Genomic DNA, 24,748 nt, shown 5'->3' on the forward strand with positions numbered 1-24,748 from the left:
GATATTCTACCGCCAAACAGCAGTACACAGTATTGTTGTGTTCCAGGTTGAAGGGTGAGTGAGCCAGTGTAACACCAGGCATAAGGGACGTAACATCTTAGTTCCCAAGGTTGGTGGCGCATTGGTGATATAAGGAATGGTTAATACTTCTTACAACGCCATTGTCTATAGGCAGTGGTGACCACTTACCATCAGGTGGTCCATTAGCTCGTCCACTTACCGATATCATAAAAAAGGGCTTTACGTGTTTTCCGAGGCCGGATTTCCAGACTCGGAACTGCTGCTAGGCATTTGAGGCCATGTGAGCTGTAAATTAGTCTGTCAAATGTTAGTACAAATAACATAGATAAATAATACCTGTTTCAGCTCGTAACTTAGACGGATCATTTATTTCAAATAATATGGTTAATATATTCAAATATGTATGTGTTAAGATCTTGTGTAAACTTAACTACAGTGATGATCTGTAGGAACACCATTCGATATCACTCGTTAAATGTCGAAGAATTAATTGATACACTGCCAATTGCCAATGGATAAATATTCGGAGTTCATCCTACCCTCCTTTTAAAATGTTGGTTGGTGGTGACACGTGAAGTGAAATATATGATAACTCAGGTGATACAACGGATTTGAACCCTTTATATTCTGTTAAGATTGACGGATTTTATCCACTCAACCATTCCGGACTATCTAGTTCAATATTAGAAATCTTTAAGACATTAAAAAAAACGAACTTGTAACTTTTACATTTAGTGTCGACCCGTATACCACTGAGCTATTGGTACTAATGTAATAAGAACAACGATTAAGCGAACATTTAAAAAAAAACACTTGTATAATGTAATTGCGATGATAGGAACTAGTTGTTTATGGTCAATTTTTTAATTATCTTTGGACGTAATTGCCCGACGTCTAAGTAACTCAGCTGTTTACTTCATTAAAGTTACACGTGTGTGCCGTTGCAACACATAGACGAAGATGACGTCACAAAGATGCAATCTTGTTTAATGAGTCGCTGTGTCCGTGAGGAAATTCAGTTTTTGGACTATCTTTTACCCACACGGGTAACTTGGGTTTATAAACACATTCTATTTTCAAATAAGATATAGCCGCCTTTTGTTTTTACTTTTGTAACATTTTACTTAATTTATATAAGTTTGTTTCCATAGATCTCTATTTAAGAGATAATACCGCCGCAAACTCGGACAAGCGATACTGAATTTAGATATTTAGTTTGTTTATAATTTATCTCGTGCTCCGTGAAGAAAAAAATCGTGAGGAAATCTGCATGATTAAGATAAAATGCTGCTACATATATCCGCCTCCTCGTCATAAGGTGAGGCTTTTGTCCGAAAGAGGGGCATTTTAGGGCTGTTCAGTAACTTATCGCCTTTTGTGCATAATTTTGTAACCTTTTATTTAATTTGTACTTTTATATATATATTGTTTTATTTCTTGGTGTACAAAAATCGAATACGTCTTATTTGATGATAGAATAAAATTATAATATATATATAACACAAAAGTGTAGCATTAGCATTTAGCATTAGCAGCCCGTAAATGTCCCACTGCTGGGATAAAGGCCTCCTCTCCTTTGAGGAGAAGGTTTGGAGCATATTCCACCACGCTGCTCCAATGCGGGTTGGCGGAATACACATGTGGCAGAATTTCTTTGAAATTAGACACATGCAGGTTTCCTCACGATGTTTTCCTTCACCGCCGAGCACGAGATGAATTATAAACACAAATTAAGCACATGAAATTTCAGTGTTGCCTGCCTGGGTTTGAACCCGAAATCATCAGTTAAGATGCACGCGTTCTAACCACTGGGCCATCTCGACTCAAACAAAAGTGTACAACATATTATTTTAAATAATAATAAAATGAATAGTATGAACGATAGGCGCTTATTAGTAAGATAGTTCTTTAAACACATCTGTTAGAACACAGGCCATATGGTTTTATATAGAGTAGTGGTCGCCCATTGGTCGAAATTCATTGTTAAAAAATTATTAGATGCATTGATTCGAATGTTCCTAAGAAAAATGAGACTCAACAGGATACCTTGTTACTACTAAAAAAAATGTCACTGATATTAAACTTTGACATGACGCGTGTTGTCATTGGCAGTATGAACTTAAACTATTAATGTTTCATGCACAAATAAAAGCCAGTTTAAGAAATAAATAAATGAATGTCTCATATTAAATATGATGCATAAACACATACACATAAACGTGTACGTGTTAAACGTTTGGTAGTGTGTGTAATGTTTTTTTTTTTTTAATTTTGTTATATTTCTAATGAATGTTTACTAAAATATTAGTCCTCTGCACTCCTTCTCCATATAAACTTTAATAGTGTCAAATATGATACACCTCCGTCCGTAAAAAGGGGTATAACGTGATTGCCCCATGTAGTAATATATAGATATTTTATAACATAAAATGTACTCCTTCATTTCATCTCAATCTAGTTCATCAAATTTTAAACGTACTGTAGGGTTTGTAGAAGTGCAATTGTTGTGTTCCGGTTTGAAGGGTGAGCCATTGTAACTACAGGCACAAGGGACATCTTAGCTCCCAAGGTTGGTTGCGCATTGGCGATGTAAAGAATGGTTAATATTTCTTAAAGTGCTAATGACTATGGGCGATCATGACCGCTTACTATCAGGTGGCGAATTTGCTCGTCCGCCTACCTATATCGTATAAAAAAATGTATAAAAACGATTTTGTCACACGTATATTCTATAGATTAGCAATTAATTAATATAAATTAATTCAAAGTCGATAAGAAAGAGGAAGCTATAAATAAATTCGCTTTAAACAAGTGTGATGATATTAATATGAATTAACACATAGAGCTTGCTTTGCTTGTGTGTAACTAGTATTGCGATTTTTTTTTTATTATAAAACACAAGTAAGTTTATTGACGAATGGGCTGGTGGTTACCGCCCTTGACACAAGCATTGTTAGAAATACTACTAATATTATAAATGCGAAAGTAGCTGTTTATCTGTCTGTTTCTCTTTCACGGTCAAACCACTAAAACCAATAGATGAAATTTGGAAGGAAGGACATAGGCTGCTTTTTTATGCCTAAAACGTGTAGACCAATCACTAAAAGGCGTTCGAAGACGCGAGTGACAACTACAATTTTGAAATAAAACTAGTTTTTTAACGGATTTAATCGCGTATATTAATTATTTTATTTTAACATCCCGACGTTTCGAGCACTTTGCAGTGTTCGTGGTCACGGGCAGACTACAATTTTGATAAAAAATCATGCTCTCAAAAATAGAAAAAATGACTTACTATCTCTATATATACATCGAGTGTGAACTATCACCGAACGAATATTTATCCTTCTTAATTGCAATAAAACATTTCACATACATTGCAATGTTATCATATCTATATTTGACATATAAACATATTTGTTTCACATTTATTATATGTAGATGAAGCTAGAATAAAAAAATATCGAGTTCCTTCTCGACGAACCTAATTCATTCACGTCTATGTAAATTAATACCAATTCCGCGATAGTGTTAGACATTTGATATTTAAAGGTTCGGATACACGCAACTACTTAGGCAGTCCACACACACAGATACACGCTAAAAAAATCTTTGCTTTGCATATTAACGCGGATTTTTTTTTGTATAAGTAGGTTATACTGGCAAAGTCGATCTCAAATAAAATTGGCATAAGGGCAGGTGAATCAAGTATATGGGCAAAGGGGCTCCTGATGGTAAATGGTCACTATTACCTACTTACTTATTAAGACATTGGCGCTATAATTATTAACCATTTCTTACATCACCAATGCGCCACCAACCTTGGGTGCCAAATTGTTATTTCTGCCTATAGTTAAACTGCCTCACTTTACAAACAGAAACACAACAATACTAAGTATTAATGCTTGGCTGTAGCGTATCTGATGAGTGGGTGGCACCTAACCAAACGGTTTGGCAGAATGCCATCAAGTAATAGTTACTTATCTTCAAATATTTAATTGATCTCGTAGACACGAAGGAAAACTCCTTCGTTTACCTTCTCATTGGTACATTGTGCTCCAGGAAAAAATGCAAAACGACGATTTTACTTGAAAAAGTATATTAAAATGTTATTTAAACATCAAATACCATAACATACATATATAAATAACATTATATTATACTATATCATATAGGTTAACAAAGTAATTAATTATTTGCATTTATAGTACGCACAGCTTTTACTTCTGCTTTTTCTTCTACCGGATGTCGTTGTAGCATTAGTGATTACAAAGATAACACAGGAAATTGCCTAAGAGAACGAAATCGTATTTTTATAACTAATAATATAATAAAACTGCTTGAAATTCTTAGTTTTTTAATTAATTAAGTACAAGCGACGCACCACAGCTTCATTAATTAACAGCCCGTAAATTTCCCACTGCTGGGCTCCTCTCCCTTCGAGGAGAAGGTATGGAGCATATTCGACCACGCTGCTCCAATGCGGGTTGGTGGAATACACATGTGGCTGGATTTCGTTGAAATTAGACACATGCAGGTTTCCTCACGATGTTTTCCTTCACCGCCGTGCACGAGATGAATTATAAACACCAATTAAGCACATGAAAATTCAGTGGTGCCAGTCTGGGTTTGAAAAATCGTGGTCCCGAAATCATCGGTTAAGATGCACGCGTTCTAACCACTGGGTCATCTCGGCTCTCTTATTCTTATTGATTAATTGGTTATTGCAAACAATCTTATTATTTAAAGTTTAAGAATTTATTCTCAAAAAGACAGATTCACTTATGTGAAAACAATATGATAAATGTAAAAATAAAAATATTCGCCTTATAGGTACTTAGTTAACGGAATAGAATATAATTAAATCTGCTTTATATATTTTAATCGCTACAAAATTAATTAATATAATTATAATTTACTTTGTATCAGAATATGGATCTCATAAAAATGCTTGTATTTAATGATAGTTGTTACTCGTGGTTTTTTTTTTTATTTTTATAAAGAGCAACTTTACCGAGTCTGAGTTTCTTGCTGTTTCTTCTCAGTATAATCTACAATTCGAACCGATGATGACGTAGGACAATAAAATGAAATTTTATACGTAAGATTAATTGTAAAGGTCACTCACCTTCAATGGTAGCTATCATTCAGAACACGGACCGCCGTTGTACACTGCCATGGTAAACATTTCCGAATTTCACTTCGTGTCACTTCACTGCACAACACTTGATACACTACACTTGGTTTGTCACTGATTGCACATTTCTATTTCGGCGATGTTAACCTGCAACAAAAAAAAAAATTACTGAACCTGTTGTTTGATCAGACATTTTTTTTATATTATAATGATCTGTAGGACCAAGATCGCAAATGCTAAGGACACTTTAATCTCAATCGATGACTGTGGGTTCAAACCTGTGGCCAGAGAATTAACGAAAGCTTCCTGTTTGTAATTAATTGCGTGTTCGGGGATGATGGAAGACCTGCATGTTCGAATGATATTCTACATGTGTTCCATCAACCCATAATGGAGCGGCTTCGAGGAGTAAGCCCAAAAAGCAGCTTCACGTGTAGGGGAGACTTTCGCATGTATTTAATATTTACAGTATGTTACTTTGAATTCATCAACAGACATTTGTACTTTAACGATGGAAAAAATAAAAAAAAAATTAAGTTCAATTTTAATCAAATATTTCCATAACAAAATTAGCAAATAAGAATTGTTTAAAAAAAAACCGAAGGCTTCAGGCATCGCGGCCAAACTATTTTTAGCTTTAATATAATATATTTAAAGTTAAACATTTATACTAATAGTATAAATGTAAAAGTAACTCTTTTTGTCTGTCTGTTACCTACTTACGATAGCTAAACCACATAACCGAATTTTAAAAAAATTTAAGCCAGTTTAAAACCCAAGGAACACAGACTGATTTTTTATACCTAAAATCTACAACTAACAGTTCCGGCAACGACGCGACGCGGGCGATACTACTATAATATAGTATATTACTAGCTGGGCCGCACTGGGTTTGAATTTAACACTTAAAAAACTTAAAATATTAACTTTGTTATTATTTTATATATAATTCTTAAATGAAAGCCTAAGTTACTCCTTATTACACCAGCTATCTGCCAGTGAAAGTCCTGTCAAAATCGGTTCAGCCGTTCTAGAGATTAGCCGGAACAAACAGACAGACGGACAAAAGATTTTGGTATATGTACCGTGTACATATGCATTTAATAAAAAGCAGTTATTTTAATATTACAAACAGACACTTTAATTTTATTATTAGTATGGTTAGAATGAATACATGAAATGTTCGTTTAAAGTAATTTTATGACGTGGTAAAACATAAATAATGGTAACACACCACCCCATGTTTAGGGGACGCTGAGGAAGCGGCAAATTATGGCAAATGTACCCTCCGAATGATTTAAGGGCTCCGTGATTTCACATTAATGCCCTCGATATATCTGCTCGATTATTTACTATACATATATATTATGTTTATTTAAATAAAGTTTTGTTATAGTTTTTATATTGTAATGGTCATATTGAAAATTGACATATCTTCAAAATCAATTATTCAAAAAGATTGTTATGAAAGATAAGCACCGGTTCGCTAATAAGAAGAACCGGTAAGAAGTTGATGTCGTCCTGACCGATTTCGGTAACGCCAGCCAGTATTAAGGTACGCCAACTACGAAAGCATGCCATGCCATAGAGCACAAATGTGTGCGCTAACACAGGCGCACTCTTTATTCCTTCACACTCATAATCCAATGGGACGGTCAATCCGACATGACCGGAATTCAGAAAAACCCAAACCGGTTTGAACTAGTTCGAGCAAACCCAGGACCTGAGAATCTGCCTTAGATAGAGGTAGTCATTTGAAATATTAGCATTACCATTTTTTTAGCATTAGCAGCCTGTAAATTTCCCCACTGCTGGGCTAAAGGCCTCCTCTCCCTTTGAGGAGAAGGTTTGGAGCATATTCCACCACGCTGCTCCAATGCGGGTTGGCGGAATATAGCATATAGCAAAATTTCGTTGAAAGTAGACACATGCAGGTTCCCTCACGATGTTTTCCTTCACCGCCGAGCACGGAATGAATTATAAACACAAATTAAGCATATGAAAATTCAGTGGTTGAACCCAAAATCATCGATTAAGATGCACGCGTTCTAACCACTGGGCCATCTCGGCTGTGTAATTAATTTGAAAAAAGTAAAGTATCCTGAAAATGTTTCTCTGTTGGGCTCAGTACTCCTCTCCCTTTGAGGATAAGGTTTGGGACATAATTCACTATGATTTGGTGACACATGACGTTATCCATCTGCGCCGAGAATTAAATGAATAGTGATGCTTACCTGGATTAGAATCCGTAATCTACGGTAAAAATTCTCATACTCGTAACTACTAGGCCATATCGGCTCAAAAAACACAGAACATTATACCTATAATAAGTTTTTTATAGTTTAACGGTATAAGGATCGTTAGCCGAAAGTCGCAGGTTCGGTCACATACATTTGCGTTGCTAATTCCCGACAAAGCCAGATATGAATTGATACAAGTATACATTATAATTATATCGTCATATCATATTAAAACTATTTAATTATTATTAATCAGAACCACTTAAAGATTAGGTATCATAAATAAAATAGTAACATATAATGATAATAATCGAATCGTGTGTAACATCCCTAATTATATTTAAATAAAAAAAAAAACAGTTAAGTGAGAAACAGACTCGTGCACAACGGGTTTCGTACATTATCTATAAAAACAGCAAAAAAAACTCATGTTTGATTTATGGGAGCCCCTTAAATATTTATTTGATTCTGTCTTTTAGTGTTTGCCTTTATAGCGACATCAGAAATCTTTTAATCAAAAAGTTTTATCTATCTAACTATCACAGTTCATGAGATACAGCCTGATGACAGACGGACAGATAGCCTAAGTCTTAGTAATAGAGTTCCGTTTTACTCTTTGGTTACGGAACCCTAAAAACTAGTCACGCGAACAAATAAAAACCAATAAACATCATTAATAACGGTTAAAAAATCGTTAAAAAAAGGACAAAGGTGTTGATTCCGACGTCTACTTTAATAAAAGGTAAGGTACTCGTTATCCTCTTTCAACCCATACATAAGAAAGAGAGGAATATACTTAGTCCTATAAAAACTTAGGTTATGTCGAGTGGCTCCCGATCTCATTGATCACTCATAATACTATAGCCTATTTCAACAATATTTGACATTAAATTGACGCGATATCATTGGTCGAGAGCTTTATCTATGATATTCATTATGGATTTGCGAAAAAAATGCGCTTTAAACGTCGACGTAATACGGAACTTTGGAAGTAAAATTAAAATGAATTTAAGTAGTTAAGTGTAATAGTGTTGTATTATAATTTAAGATTAGTCAAGAACTGTTTGAAGTGTAAAATTTAGCTTTCTTGGTTTTGGCTTTGTGCAAGCCCGTCTGGGTAGGTACCACCCACTCATCAGATATTCTACCGCCAAACCGAAGTACTCAGTATTGTTGTTTTCTGGTTTAAAGGGTGAGTGAGCCAGTGTAACTACAGGCACAAGGGACATAACATCTTGGTCCCCAGGGTTGGTGGCGCATTGGTGATGTAAGGAATGGTTGAATTTTTTTGCAACGACATTGTCTTTGGGCGGTGGTGACCACCTACCATCGGGCGGCCCATTTGCTCGTCCGCCTACCGATATCATAAAAAAAAATCTTTTCGCAAATCGCAAGGAATAATGTAATGTAAATATATTTATCGATTATGTAAAACAATGATTTGTTAATTCAAGACTGAGATCTTTGTTCTGTTGAAAGCCTTCCTGACCTCATTCTTCGTCCTTTTATACAAAAAAAAAAAAAACTATAGAAAATTCATTAGTCACTACCAAATAACATGAGACATGTTGAACGTATTAAACATCCTCGTAAAAAATGCGTATAAATTTTATTTAGCTCTTTCAACATCTGTGGTCATTTTGTTTATTTGTACTGAATATTTTTAGTCTACATTATTTATATTAATTATTTCGATAATTATATCAATATATTATTACGTGAAGGAATAACTTCGTTCCCCTTTTTTACAAAAAAGACGCGGACGGAGGTGTATGAAATTTGGCACTATTAAAGTTTAAGTGGGAGTGTAGAAAGTTTTTTTTTTATGCATTAGAAGTACATTAAAATAATTAAAAAAAAACTACAATACGTTTAACATATCACACGTTTATTTGCATAATGTTCAATATGAAACATTCATAGTTTACGTTCATACTGTCAATGACAACACACGTCATGTCAAAGTTGAATATCAATGACATTTTTTCAACATTTGATTTTTTTTTTGTAGTTAGGGACAAGGTATCGTTCAGTTCAGCCTCATATTTCAGACATATCTTTCGAAAATTTTACTAACAATGAACTACGTTCGAATGGGCGACCAATAGTTATGATTAAAATTTAAATATACTGTACTATTAATAACAAAATTTTTATTTTGTTTGCTTTGTTATAATTACCGTTTTAGTAATTTCACGTCGTTTACCTAAAGGTTGTCTGGGTGAGATCGCTTTCTCAGCGATAAGACCGCCTTATGTACATACATATGTATATACCATCCGTTCAATTATTTGGTAATAAATGTATGTTTTCTTTTATCTTTTGATGTAAAATTAAGCATATTCTATTCTATATTTATATATTGTATGTATTTAGTTGATTATATTCGTCATCTTTTTATTTCTTTTGTTCCAGATCGGAACAGGTCGCTTTAACAAAAGAACATACTTTTGATATTTATTTTAATCTAGGGTGCAGTCCAAGTAACCCGAGCGTTGCTCGTTTGGGAGCTGATGATGGTTAAGTCAAGTTTACCCCTACTAAAGTGCACCTGGAGTCATGTGCTTAAGACGGCGCTGGTATTGTGTTTTGTATTATACACTTGTATTATATTTGGTGTACAGGAGAGCCATATATCACTTTAACCATTTAACTTATTACTAGACTTCTCATGACTATATATATTTTTTTGTCATATGATATATTATGTTTCGCAGTAAATAACCGTTAAATAAATATTTGTACGAAATAAATTCCAAATATGATCTAAGTGCCACTCACACACATAAATATATATCGTTTATACAATTTTCTAAATTTTTAAAGTTGAATAAGGATTTGGTTATTTTTTTTTATTTTGGTTAACACGTCATGTTATAATATCAAAGCGTGTCTGACCACTTACCATTGGGTGACTAATACTTTGCGGTTTCATTAGAAATAAAAAATTTCTTTGTCTCTTTATACAAATAATATCTCAGCTACTAACACTTTGAGGGTTATTTAATACACACACACACAAGCTCACTCACACACATATCATATAAAACAATATACATGGTGTTAAAATATTTTTTATTTCATTTTAAGTCATATTTGTCTGTGAAGACCTTAACGGTACAAGTTAATACTTATAGAAGTCAGTTTACATTAATTTACTTAACTGTAATTTTCATTTGGACTTCAATAAAGACTTCGTTAGACGTTATTTATTTTTTCACAAACACACATACATTTAAATACAATTATCACTGCCTCGTCTCGGTATTAGAGATGTGAAGTTAATGGATAAATGATTTGCTTTCGACTCGGTCTGAAGCAACGCCATTCGAACATCCAGTTTAACATCATACACACAAACAAGAGATGTCCCGCGAAATAAAACGACCGCCATCACGTATTGATTCCTGTCAACTGTCCCTCTCCCACGGGCTACAGGTTCGTAGGCGTGAGAGAGACGTCCGCTTTCTTGGCAATTCGCCGTGATGTAATGTTTACTTGTGTGCAGATTAATACGGTAACGCCCTGTGCTTATTGGTGTAATAGAATTAAGGGCGACTACACGGACAAGACAGCGTCGCAACTGTATCGTGCTCAAATGTATTATTCTCCCAAGCTATCCATGAATTTAACTTGAATGTTAGTGATATCTACGTCAAAAGAGTTAATATAGCAATAAATATGGCTTATTTATAAGCTATTAGGTATTCTCTTGCGCCTTAAATATTGTTTAACAGCGGACGTAAAACATTATAATTTATTGTAAGGAGCTATTGTTGGGTCATTGATTTGCGTTTACAAAACAGTCCAGTACCTTTTTGGCTCTACTGTCAAACGATTTCGTTTACGACATTTAGTGTAAACATTAAAAAAAAATTTTGAACAAGAGTAACCAAAATATGTTCTAAACGTGCAAATTAATATTATGTACATCTCCAAGTTTCGATATGGATTATGATCTACTATTGAGATAAATTATAATCTATTTTAAATAAAAAATAATGTTGAATACCTAATGTCCGAGCACGCAGGCAGAATCGCGGACGGAAACTAGTACATTATATTAACGTTTTATACATAACAGTACAATCAAATTATTTAAGTACTATCGTATTACATAACCTGGTCACCAAAACTTCCAACGTAAAACCCTTACCGAACAAACAAAAGGTTGTATGTTACGCAACACTCGACTATAGCCTTTAACACATAAAGCATGTAATCGCGTAAATGTAAATTTATGATTATGCAGCATACGTTTTGATGGATCGAATTAGGGGTTGTTGTGTATGCACCCTAATTTTAAGTAACATTAATGTAACTTAGTACAGTTTGGGAAATAAGTAATAATAATTTGTTTTATTTTTCATTTAATGTGAATATGATTCTTTTCTTTAAGAATAATTATTTTGATTCCAGTTAATTGTTTGTCTATCACAGCCTTATTTTATACGATCAAATTTTTTTAAACGAAAATCGAATGGATTTTTCGATGTTTAGTGTGATTGTTTTATTCCTGGCAACTTTTCGAGATTTATGTATTATCTGTCAATTTCAACAATTAAAAATTTAATCGTAGAACAATTTGATTTTCCATTCGGTATTTAAAATACGCGTTGCGGTCAATCAAAATGGCGTCGACCGTTAGTTTGTCACGATATTGTGCAGAATGCTTGATTGATCGACGCTTTTGTTACTCCCTTGTGCCCTTCGCAGGGGAGGACGATTCTGAGGCACGGGATTACGTGGGGTTGTAATTTGAGTCGATATTTTGCTTTATAAAGTATTTCTATGAGAACAAAATTGCTTTCATAACTAACTTTTTATACTTTGGTCGTTTATAAAGTCATTTTTCTTTACTCTGGGTGACTGTTAAGTAACAATACAACGGGAACGATTTTTATTATTTTGTCTTGATTATAAGACTTTTATATTTATAAATGCCTGTATATATAAGAAGACTCACCGACAGACAAAAATAAACTTAAAATACACGTGTATGTATCAAATAGCCACCACTTCCTGTGCCTCGACATTGATATCTTTCTCGTCAAAGTATCAAAACTGTTCAAACACAAATATCACGTCTAACAATTTTAGTTATATACATCGAACGTAATTTCAGATTTGTTTTATATAAATTTCATATATAACAATAGATAATTGTGCACAAAGAACAATCTACATTAGTCATCGTAACCAAGGTCTTCGTATTATTTCGCAAGCATACAATTTGCAATAGAGTCGGTAATAACAGATGTTGGTTAATAAACCATGGGAAAACAGAAGGTAAGCGGTCACTTTCTAATGCTAAGGATTCCGCATACGATAGACAAGGAACGACAATAGAGTTCACGGTAAAACCACTATCAATTATTTACTCTTTATAAATTCATAAATGGAACAAGATGGCGTCTCTTTATGTAATTATATAATACTTTAAATGAGTCGAATGTTGACAGTTCTCACAGTGACGTTATTTACGTATTATATAGAATCTATTAACAATGTTGTATAGCGTAAGGGACATCGATTTCGCAAGTAAAAGGTTTTGACGACATTGCACCTTTAAAATATAATAACACATGGATGTTATAATCAATAATAGTAATCGTAAAGACTAACATTTGCAGTGCGATTGTGTGAGATATCACTTCGTATCTCACTCGTGAAATGTTGACATCTAACTTATAGTGATACGCCATTTTGACACGTGTATCCTATAAATGTCGCATATCACGTTATGACATTTCACATTCGTGTTCTTTGGTGAGATTTGAGTTTCTTGTTACAGAATAGTCCTACTGTTAGCAGAACACGAGCTTTAAATAGGCTACTTTTTTGTGTCTAACACCTGACGACCAAATCCGCGGGTGACAACTAGTTCGAATAAAAAAACTTACTGTCTACAGTGTGTAATTGTCCTTATATCTCCATTATTATCGCTTAAAAAAACTTCTTAACTATTATTAGAAAATAATATATTATTTTTGTTTATGGTAGGTTGGCATCCTGATGGTAAGTCCCTATAAATTGAAAATAAAAGTATTAACAATCTCTTACCGTATCTCTTACTTTAATTGGGAACTAAGATATTACGCCCCTTGAGTAGCTACACTGGTTCACTCACTGTTCAAACCGGAACACGACAATACTCAGTATTGCAGTTTGCCAGTAGAATATATAATGAGTTGATATTTAGGTGGAAAGTACTGAGCGGGCATGAACAAAGCCCCACAAAAAAATAAGTGTATTAAATAATAATAAACTTTACTTGCTTAAAAATAATACTATGATCGCAGTAACGTTTTCGCAAACGCTATAGTAGATTTTTTCACTGAATTTTCGAACAATCAATTATAGATTTTATGTAGCGACTCTAAGAGCTATTTTGCTTTAAATTAAGAAAACCTTGACAAGGATTCATAATCTGTCGGATTAAAAAAAATAAATGCACCCATTGTCTCTTGAACGACCGATCAGCTGTCCCTTACGCACGTGCCGAGTTAGAAAGAGACGGTGGTCGACAAAAAAAAATCACTCGCGTCCCGTGTTTATCGCAGTCGTTTGTTTGAAATTGGGCCCTTTGTAATTTTTATTTTACCAATACGCTACGAATGTTCCTGCACTTTTAGAGCTTCATGAATCTTAACTAATAATAAACGGGACAGTGAATTTGTTTGTTACGAATTTTATTCTTAACCGAGTCTATTCTTCTTTATCATGAAGTTTTGCATAAAAGTTATTAGAGAGACAGAAAACGACATTGGTTACCTCTGCCCCCCCCCCCATTCCCTGATAAACTGGAGGAACTAGTTATTAATAAAATTTTAACATTTAAGTGTTTAATGTAGTTGAAACTACATGTTACAATATTAAATTAAATGTAAATTTATCACCAGTTCGTAATGTAGATTCTATATATAAACGGCAAGAATATTGAATTACTCTTTTCAATCAATTTAATAGACATTTTAATTAAATGCAATTAAAACATACCCTGAAATCAACCAATACTACGCCTTATTTATCGACGTTCTGTTTAAATCTATTAATAGGACAAGTTAACAATATCTGATAAATCTCATTTTAGAAACGGATAACACTCCGGGAAGTATGTATTGACTTCGCGAAGTCTAAGTGTGAAAGTTAAGTACAAATATTATTTATTATCTCAAACTAACTTAGTCGTTTCGCTTAATTAGTATGAACATATATACTAATGATGAGCCGAGATGACCCAGTGGTTAGAACGCGTGCATCTTAACCGATGATTTCGGTTTCAAACCCAGGCAAGCACCACTGAATTTTCATGTGCTTAATTTGTGTTTATAATTCATCTAGTGCTCGGCGGTGAAAACATCGTGAGGAAACCTGTATGTGTCTAATTTCAACGAAATTCAGCCACATGTGTATTCCACCAACCCGCATTGGAGCAGCGTGATAGAATATGCGCCAAACCTTTTCCTCAAAGGGAGCCCAGCAGTGGGAAATTTACAGGCTGTTTAAGTTATGTTATGTTTATTATACTAATGAAACGAACACTCCAGCCCGTCCACCTAAGATCCATGCTACGTCGGAAATCATAAAATATTATTTTAATTGAATTCATGAAGCCAAATGTCTATATTAATAATTTCGTGTATGTCTACGATGACGCCGATCGAAACGTATCCACAATTACAGATCGTTAAAAAATCTCGTATATCCGGAAAATTCGTATAATCAAGATATTACGATATTAATAATTCAATGACAATGATGGTTTTTCATCTAGTTTTAAATTTTGCTGTAAAAAATAATTCATATCAAAATTAAAAACTTGCTTAACGGGATCCGAACTTACGACGGTTATTTAAGACCATCAAACGAACTGTCATGTCTTTTTTTTTTTTTTTTCTCGCTGGAAAAACGCTTTACGCGCTTCTCCCACGTGATGGTAAGTGGGGGGGTGTGTGGGACTCCCCGGAGCCCTGGACGTGGAGTGCGCCCAGGTACGCCGGGTTTACCCACTAAAAAACCAGCGGTACCCTCTCCGTCTTTCGGCGAGCGCCACGGGATCGCTTACACATGCTACCGTGAGAACTGTCATGCCTCGATCAACAACGCAAATTTTAAAATTCGAAACAACACATTTTTTCACTCAGTAATATTTTACTAAACAATTTATGATGGTCATAAAACTTCCATTAATATATATATATATATTTATTTATACATTACAAATATTTTTTTTGTGCGTCAATCTCGTGAAAACTACTGAACATATACACCGGGCTGAATAATCGATGCGGAATCCGTAGATGGTTTGGATGAGGCTATTATTTTTTTTAAATGTATCAATCCTTTTCCCCCCCTTTTCATTTCCAAGCAAAGCCGGGTACCAGCTAGTATGTAACAAGAATGTGAAAGTTCAGAGCATTATGTAAAACTGCAATTTGAAAAGTGCATTACGAAACAACTTCACGGTAATTTGTCATGATGGAACAATAAAATGGTCGTTGAGAGCCTTCAATTTACATATTTTTTTTACGTTAGCAGCTTGTAAATTTCCCACAGCTGGGCTAAGGCCTCCTCTCCCTTTGAGGAGAAGGTTTGGAGCATATTCATTAAAGCAGAGCCTTTAATATTTTAATATCATCCACCAACTGGCGTTAGAACACTACTTGGTGGTAGGTCTTTGTGCAAGCCAGTCCGGGTAGGTACCACACACTCATCATACATTCTACCGCCAAGCAGCAATATTTAATATTGGTGTGTTCAGGTTTGAAGGGTGAGTGAGCCAATGTAATAAGAGGCGCATTGGCCATGAGAGGAATGATTAACAGCGGTGGTGACCACTAACCATCAGGTGGCCCGTTTACCCGTCCGCCTAACTATATCATAAAAAAATAACAGTGTGGCAAATTGAGATTGCAGATTTTTCTCCCATGCAAGTAACTTAGCAATAGACCATTGATAGATTGAATGGCTGCTGGATCTTGTGCAGATCTAAATTGTAGATAATTTAAACAAATTTATATTAAATTAAAAAAAAAGGTTTACTTTAAAAGAGTCTTGCATTTCTTACCGGTTCTTTTTGGTCAAACTCAAAACTCAAACTCAAATTCCTTTATTCAATATAGAAGCATTATACTTACTCATTGATAGTCAAATTAAACACTACCACCGGTTCGGAAAAAGAAAACACCCTGACCTGAGAAGAACCGGCGAAAGAAACTCAGCGGGTCTTTTTTTTACGTCAAATTAATTATATACATAATTGTATATGAGTAGAAACAGCCAGGAGGCGATCGTTTCATTCCCAAGTAGTAGTTTAAATCAATAATTATAAGTTCGATTGAAAACATGATACCACTTCGTTTTTTTTTATGCAGTGGCAACTTTCAAAAATGCACTCAGCGCTTCGGGTAGCCTGATTATGTAGAATTACTAAGAACGGGGTAGACTACGGAATGGCGTTGATGTAACACATCAACAAAGTACAAACTATAGATGCATTGCATCATTGCTTTAATGACAGTTTAAATATTCATATAAATAGATTAGATTTTTTTTTCTGATAATGAAAGCAAACTGAAATCTCGCCACCTTTGCCAACAGGGAGTTACAAACTAAGCTCGTGTTGGCAACACACCAACCAAACAAAACTAATTCAGTAGGATTTATTTTGTCAACATGAATCTGTATACATAAAACGCTCCGATCAACGCATACCTTAACTATCCTTACGTTTTATTCTTAATGGTAACTGGTCGCCACCATACCTTGGCGATATTAGATATATTAACCATTCCTTACATCACCAATGCGCCACCATCTAGAAAGGCTAGCTCAACCTTCAAACCGGATCGCTTGGCGGTAGACTACATATATGATGTAGGTGATGGACCAGACAAAAGCCTTTTCTTTCAAGACTATTAAAATCATGTTAATCATAGTAGTTTATATTAATCAGAGTAGTTTTAACATTAGTCATAAGGCAGCATCTCTGTGTGTCTATTATTACACAAGATCACTCACCCCTGTAATTGGAGGGCAATACATGTAATTTATTTATGACATAAGATCAATTTATGGTACTTAATAAAACGGACCACAGATAAAACAGATTTAATATAACGCCCGTGGAACGCCAATAAATAAAACTATAAAAAAATACAGTTAATCTACTTCATTGGTTTTATAAATGTCTGTACGTCTATGAAAGTGTGCTTGTACTTAAGACCTATTAAAATAACTTGTCAATGATCAATCTCGATAAATAATAGAAATATAAGAAATACAAAGTAAATGACACGCGCTAAAATTTTGGCGCAATGGTAATACAACTTGGCATGCCACCCGTGCTTGGCAAAATGCCAAGTTCAGTGATTGGTTTTACAATTCATTATTCCTTACGATTTAAGACAAGCCAAGAGTTACGTGTTATATTCATTACGCTCATTTGATTATCATTTGTTATTTTATACCGTTTAAAGTCACCGAGCTTAAAATCGCCAAGAATCCTAACTCACCTCTTGAACCTAGCAGCTTGGCGTACCTATTAACTGGAGCTCCGCCAAGTTGATCGTTTGTTAAATGTTTTACTATACCTCGTAAGCTACTTTTTTTGTTTTTAATTCTAGCCGATTGTTGATTTTTCCTGCGAAATATTTATTTTGATTTTATCTTATTCTCTTTGATTGAAATTAAATTTTTTGATGAGAAACTACTCTTTTAAATAATGGTTTAACATTAATACATTTATTGTAACCATTAAAAAAAAATCAAAATATTCTTTGAAAAAATTGAATTGTAATTTTACAAAACTGTATTAAGTGAAGCTACCACCAGCTCGGAATGTAGATTCTACCGAGAAGAACCGGTAAAAAACACTACTATTGTCCACCACAAGTAAGCCGAACTCTAAAAATTAGTTAAAAACTTTTAATTGACTAAAAAATAATGACAATTGTACAAGATTTATTGACATTTTTTGTTATAAAATAATGATATATCGTTCTTAATTCATATAAATAATACACAAAAATCACTTTAAACTTTATCTATTCCGTATAAGGTCAGTTTAAATAAAAGACACGCGCAAACATTTTTGTAGCGTATTTTAAGGCTACGCGTTCGTATTGATATAAAATTGCATGTATCATGCATATTAAACGAAACCTACGTTTCATATTTTAGACAAAACTTAATGGTAATATTCTTTATTCAAGAAAACTGGTAAACAATACCTAATCGTCATGTTACAGAAAAAAAACATAACTATAAAAAACCGACCAAGAGGACTCACGCATGAAGGGTTCCCTACCATTACTTATAAAAACGGCAAAAAAACATGTATTTATGGGAAACACGAACAACAGACCTTAAATATTTATTTTATTCTTATTATTTATCAAGGTTCATGAGATACATACAGCCTGGTGACAGACGAACGGACGGAAGTATACATATATAAGACGAAGTAATGGTCCGTTTCACCCTTTGGATACAGAACATTATAATATGCACTACTAAGAGTTTACGGTTAATATATCTTTATTTATAATAAAACACTGTTACATTTAACTACTTATTTCCACTTTAATTATACCTCCAAAAATTCCGATAACAGTTTCGTCGAGGTACAAAAAGCAATTTTTTCGCAAATCCATAGTGAATATCATAGATTAACCAAGCTCTCGACAAATGATATCGCGTCAATTTTCTGTCAAATGATGTTTATTTGGCTTTTATCCTCATGGTTGGAATAGAGTATAGAAATAATTTGTATTTGTAAAAAAATTGTGATAATGATAAAAATATATCTTTACAGAGCAACAAATTTAGTTTTTATGTCATTAAACAAACATAACATACGTTTATGTTATACTAGTTTCCCGTCCTGTCTTCGAACGGGAATATTTATAATATTTATAATAAATATGACTATTGTTCCATTAAACGCACGATAATTTAGTTGAATGATTTATTTCGACATCGTCGTTTTTTAGACAGTTAACGCAAAATGGTAATGAATTATGCACCTAAACATTTACGATGACGTCATCAGTGGAAACCATATGAAAATCATAAATAAATTTTGAGTTAAGGGTTTCTGAGATTCATATAGATACGCGCCGAGCTAGTATAATGTACGTCTATTTCGTTTTAAGAACCGTCGAACTAATTTCAATGATTGCTATTTAAGCACATAAAATACTATTTATTTATTTTTAAATGTATGTTAATTCACTTACAGCGATGCGGGCGCGTAATAGTTATTAATCTATACATAAATATAATTGGGTAAGTACCGTAGTGAAACATTAAAATATCTTCGTGGGGGACAATTGTGTGGAATCTAAAAGAGATATTGGACGACTACAAAATGTTACGAATTTTGATAAATTAATTTATCAAATGCGATACCGACCTTGGGAACTAAGATGTTATATTTTAGAACTTATGCCTATAATTATACTGGATCACCCTTCGGTACTATATATTGCTGCTTGGCGGTGTATTATGTAGTTTGGCGGTCGGGCTAATGAACCTGAAGATATGCACCGCCCAGAAATTGGTGCTGTAAGAAATATTAACCATACCTTAAATCGTCAATACACCACTAACTATGGGAACTAAGATGGCGCCCTCGTGCTCCAATGCCAGTCCTGGTATATGAAAATTGTTTCCTCACGATTATTTCCTTAAACGCACTACACGTTACTAATTATAAACACAAATTAATCACATAAAAACTCCAAGCTCTGGGTTTGAATACGTAATCTTTAATTAAGATTCAAGGTGTCTTACCACTGGACAATAACGGCTAGCACCATTGAAACTTACATTTTAAAATAAGACACTAATTCTGGTTTAATTCATACGGTGCTTAGATAGTTGACGTAAAACCGCATTCATTTTAAAGCAACATATTTTACTCGATCTGACTTGTGTTTGGTGGACGTTGAATATAATGAATATATCTATTTAGACAAGTATCTAGCCTAGAAGGTTTGTTTTCGTGTTTATATTTTATTCTAGAACAATCTTTTCCCGAACTGTAGATAGATTACCTTAAGATATTTTTTGATATTCCGATTTAAGTTAATATAATCTGTCTGTCTGTTTTTATTTCCATTATCACGATTTTTATATTAAGGCATTGTTAAAGATTAATAATTAAAAATAGATTTTCTTACTTTTCTTACATATTAAAAAGCTAATAAAATTTTTAAAGGTAATTAATTGATAAAGCCTGATCTGTTTTTTATTTCTATATAAATATGAAGGCTATGTTAAAGGTTAATAATTTAAAAAAAAGTTCGGCCTGTTTTTATTAGATCTTAACTGAAGACTAATAATTCATTGATTGTGTTTCAGTAAAATGTAATCGCGCGCGTAAAATTCAGTTGCAAAATATAATGGCAACATTTTAAAAACTTTATAAGTGAAATTAAAGCGGATTTTAGTTGAATTCAATAGTGTTGCATTTATATCCGTACTAATATTATAAATACGAAAGCAACTTTGTCTGTTACCTCTTCACGTTTATATCGCTGAACCGATTTAGATGAAATTTGGTAGGGAAGTTTGAATCCCGGGGACGGATATAGGATTCATATCTACCTACTCTTTTAAATTCACTCGACGATATAAAATGGGTGGGGCGGTGTGTGCTATAGTACCATAAATTTCGCACGGGCTCTACCCGTGGTTCCAGTCCAATTCCAGAACCAGTAGGTTCAGTAAATAGATGATATATTATTTAACAACTGTTAGTCGTGTACACTATAGCTGAGCTAATTGCATTAAATACGTAAATCGAAGGTGTGTTGATCTTTATTATTTCTTATCTATCTATCTATCTATCTATCTATCTATCTATCAATCAATTTTAATGAGAATCGTTTGAACGGCATGAGTTGAAACGCCGTGAAAGCCTAATTAAATTAAGTACATTTTGATTTTTGATTTTGTTTCCGTTTTCTTAAAGATATCTTCAATAAGCAATTTTCATAAAAGGAAGTACATGGATGGACAATCGTTTTACTTGCTATATATATAGTGAATATACTAAGTGCCTCACAAATGGCAGTGACACAATACGAACTAGATTCAGTGTTCAACTTGTGACCTACATCTTAGCTGTTTCACTTCTTGAAAGCATTAGACATAATTTATGTCCGTTTGAAAACATTCGAGTGATTCCATTTACGAATTATATATATTGACACGATAGTTTTTTTTTTTAAATCTTATAACATTGTCAAAGAGCAATAAAGAATATATATAAAAAAAAACTTTTTATAAATTGTGTGTAAACGCATTTTTTTATTGTATTTTTGTTATTATATTTATAAGTAAAAACTTTATTCTTTTTTCAAATATTTTTCCTCATCGATTGGTTATTTAATGTGAATTCGATTAAGACATATCGACAACAAGAAGGATTTCATTTTACAGTCATTTCTGTATATAGCAAAGAGAAATGCTAATCATGAGAAAATCAACATATATTAACACGTCCACGTGTTTAAGCGTGGTTTAAGCTATACAATTAGTACGATGTCTCGTTGGTCCAGTGCTAGCTTAAAGGGCCGTAATGTCCGGCGTTCTGGGTTCAATCCCAAAGTCGGTCCAATAAAAGAAAAACAAAATAGGTTATTTTGTCGAGAATTACACAAGTCAAATCCGGAGTCAAGTGTTTAGAATCCCATTTCTAGGTAAACACGTAAAGCCGTTAGTCCTAAGCCTGAACTCTTTTTCACTGTGTCGGATTTCCTGTACCATCGAATGAGATTGATCAAATTGGGTGCATTTATACTTGCGCACATACTTGTGCCCTGCATCTTACGCGCAGGTGGCTATCTTCCTAGCTGTCATGGATAGAAATGATCGGGACATATAACACTTCCTACGTTCAGACATTAACTTATTTTAAAACTCCGTAGCCGAGATGGCCCAGTGGTTGGCTACCACTGAATTTTCATGTGCTTAATTGGTGTTTATAATTCATCTCGTGCTCTGCGGTGAAGGAAAGCATCGTGAGGAAACCTGCGTGTGTCTAATTTCAACGAAATTGTGCAACACGTGTATTCCACCAACCCGCATTGGAGCAGCGTGGTGGAATGTGCTCCATACCTTCTCCTCAAAGGGAGCCCAGCATTGGGAAATTTACAGGCTGTTAATGTAAAACTCCGTACAAATGGCAATTAACGATAAATATCGACGTTTGTTACACATTGTAATCCTTACGTAGAATTTCACTGTTATTACGCTCTGACGTAGATGGTTTTGTCTCGACGAGGTTAATTGTTTTGTATTTCGTTTCCTGTGACGAGTTTTATAAAATGTTAATCGGTAAACTCACAGGGAATTCGCAAATCGATTTCGACGATTCGTTTTGTATCTCGTCTTAAACTGACTTGAAATGATTGTTGTAGTTTCAAATTTGGGTGATTTTTTTCAAACGCAAAATGTATTCATACTTGCGATGTGTATAGAGATAACAATTTTTGTTTTTCAGTGCTGTGTGTCTAACTGTATAAGATCTGACTAACGTTGTGAAAGTCTACAAGATACGAGATACAAATGGCTTCAATCCGAACTCTGAGCTATCACATTTCGACATCAAATGTACATTCTATCCTGTATTTTCTACACTAGAAGATCTATATTATAAAGTAACTGGTTGTAATTGTCCCACGGCTGGACAAAGTCTACCACTCATCTGTATAGAGGTTTGATGACGTCCGAGAACTCATCAAATCTTTGTAGCATTCTTTGATTTTTATGCAATATAAATAATAATTTAATCGTATTTAATTAACTTATTGCATGGATGTATAATTTAACGTTCATACTGGAACAGCTGAGTTTATCTGTAGCGTCTAGATTGCAAAAGGTCGTAACTTAAACTGACAGAATGAAAATTCAATACAATAAAGTGCATTTTGACTTTGAGTTGCTTTACCTGTGTTCACAAGATATTATGACTCAAAGTCGAGTCGGTGATTCAGACATTAGCGAATTTAACAACATATCTTTTTTTATATAATCCTACATGTCTTTGGACCGTGAAGATTGTATTATGTACAGTCAGCGGCGAATATCACGCCGAAATACAATATTTTATATGATAAATACTAGGTAGTTCTGTTTGTGTGATGATGATTGGTTGGTCTTGACAAAGTTGATGTGCGGCATCGATATATAGTTATAGAACTGATAGTTTTCGCCGAGGGATGGGGGGTAGCTGGGGGGGATTTAAGGTAAATTTTCAGATAAAGTGTAATCTATGTGTGCTATGCCAGATTATAATCTATCTATGTGCAAAATTTTATTCAGATCCGTTCAACCGTTCTGGCGTGATTGACAAACAAACATACATCCATCCAAGCTTTCGCATTTATAGTTTCCTTGGAAAGTAGTAGTTTCATGATACCTGGATAAGTACCGCTTACTTAACAATACTAGCTACCCCTAAAGGTCACATAGTATTACGGTTTTCCAGATTGAAAGACAAGTGAGCCAGTGTAATTGATAGAGAATAACTTCTTAGTTACCAAGGTTGGTGGCACGTCGATGGAATGGTTAATATTTTAGACAGATTGACTGTATGATCTTTTCATCTTTGATACTTAAAAAAGGATTATGTTTTGTAAATGTGTTATACATTTTTGTTGCCGACTGTATTTTTATCTAAGCGATATAAATCAAAGCTTGATATATTGTGTTCATATTTTGAGATCGTGATGCGTTTATGCTTAAATTTATTAGGGTGCCAGTGGTGTTTAAATATTATGATGGTTGATTTAGAAGATCAACTTAAGTATTTAACATTTAAACGTATCCCTATCACGAGTAATTTAAATAAAGTTTACAAATGTTATTATGAAAGAAACCCATATAAATATTATTACTATTAAAATTAAAAAGCGAACTTTTGAAACTCTCGTTCTCTAAGATAAGGCTTTCTTATAGTATAAGGACTTCTATAATGGCCAGTGCCGACTTATATATTATAATAACACTAATATTATAAATGCGAAAGTAACTCTGTCTGTTGCTCTTTCACTGTCAACAATTGAAAATAATTTGATGAAATTTTGTTTTAAAAAAATACTTAATTTTGGGTTAATAATGTTGATAACCGCTCTGACTGATACCATGATGATGAAAGGTATCCAACAGTCCCAATTGTGCAATTCACAAAGCTTTACAAACGAACGATTCGAATATATATAATATATATATATAATAAACAGAATAATTAAACATTTTAATTTTTGCCTGAAACTAATCAAATACCAAAGAAATAATTTAAAGTTACAAACCTAACCAAACGAAGAATGACATAAAC

General features: G+C 33.7%; 1 protein-coding gene across 7 annotated transcripts in view; it reads right to left on the reverse strand.

Moving 5' to 3' along the window:
* LOC125074411 overlaps window positions 1–24,748 on the reverse strand; it is a 115,424-nt gene that overhangs the window by 71,798 nt on the left and 18,878 nt on the right. For all 7 annotated transcript variants that reach the window (XM_047685740.1, XM_047685744.1, XM_047685742.1 and 4 more), the window contains exon 2: window positions 5,150–5,305. The gene's annotated coding sequence lies outside the window, so the exon portion shown is untranslated. The remainder of the gene's footprint in view (window positions 1–5,149; window positions 5,306–24,748) is intronic.

Source organism: Vanessa atalanta, chromosome 27 (assembly GCF_905147765.1).
Source record: "Vanessa atalanta chromosome 27, ilVanAtal1.2, whole genome shotgun sequence".
NCBI classification, from domain to species: domain Eukaryota; kingdom Metazoa; phylum Arthropoda; class Insecta; order Lepidoptera; family Nymphalidae; genus Vanessa; species Vanessa atalanta.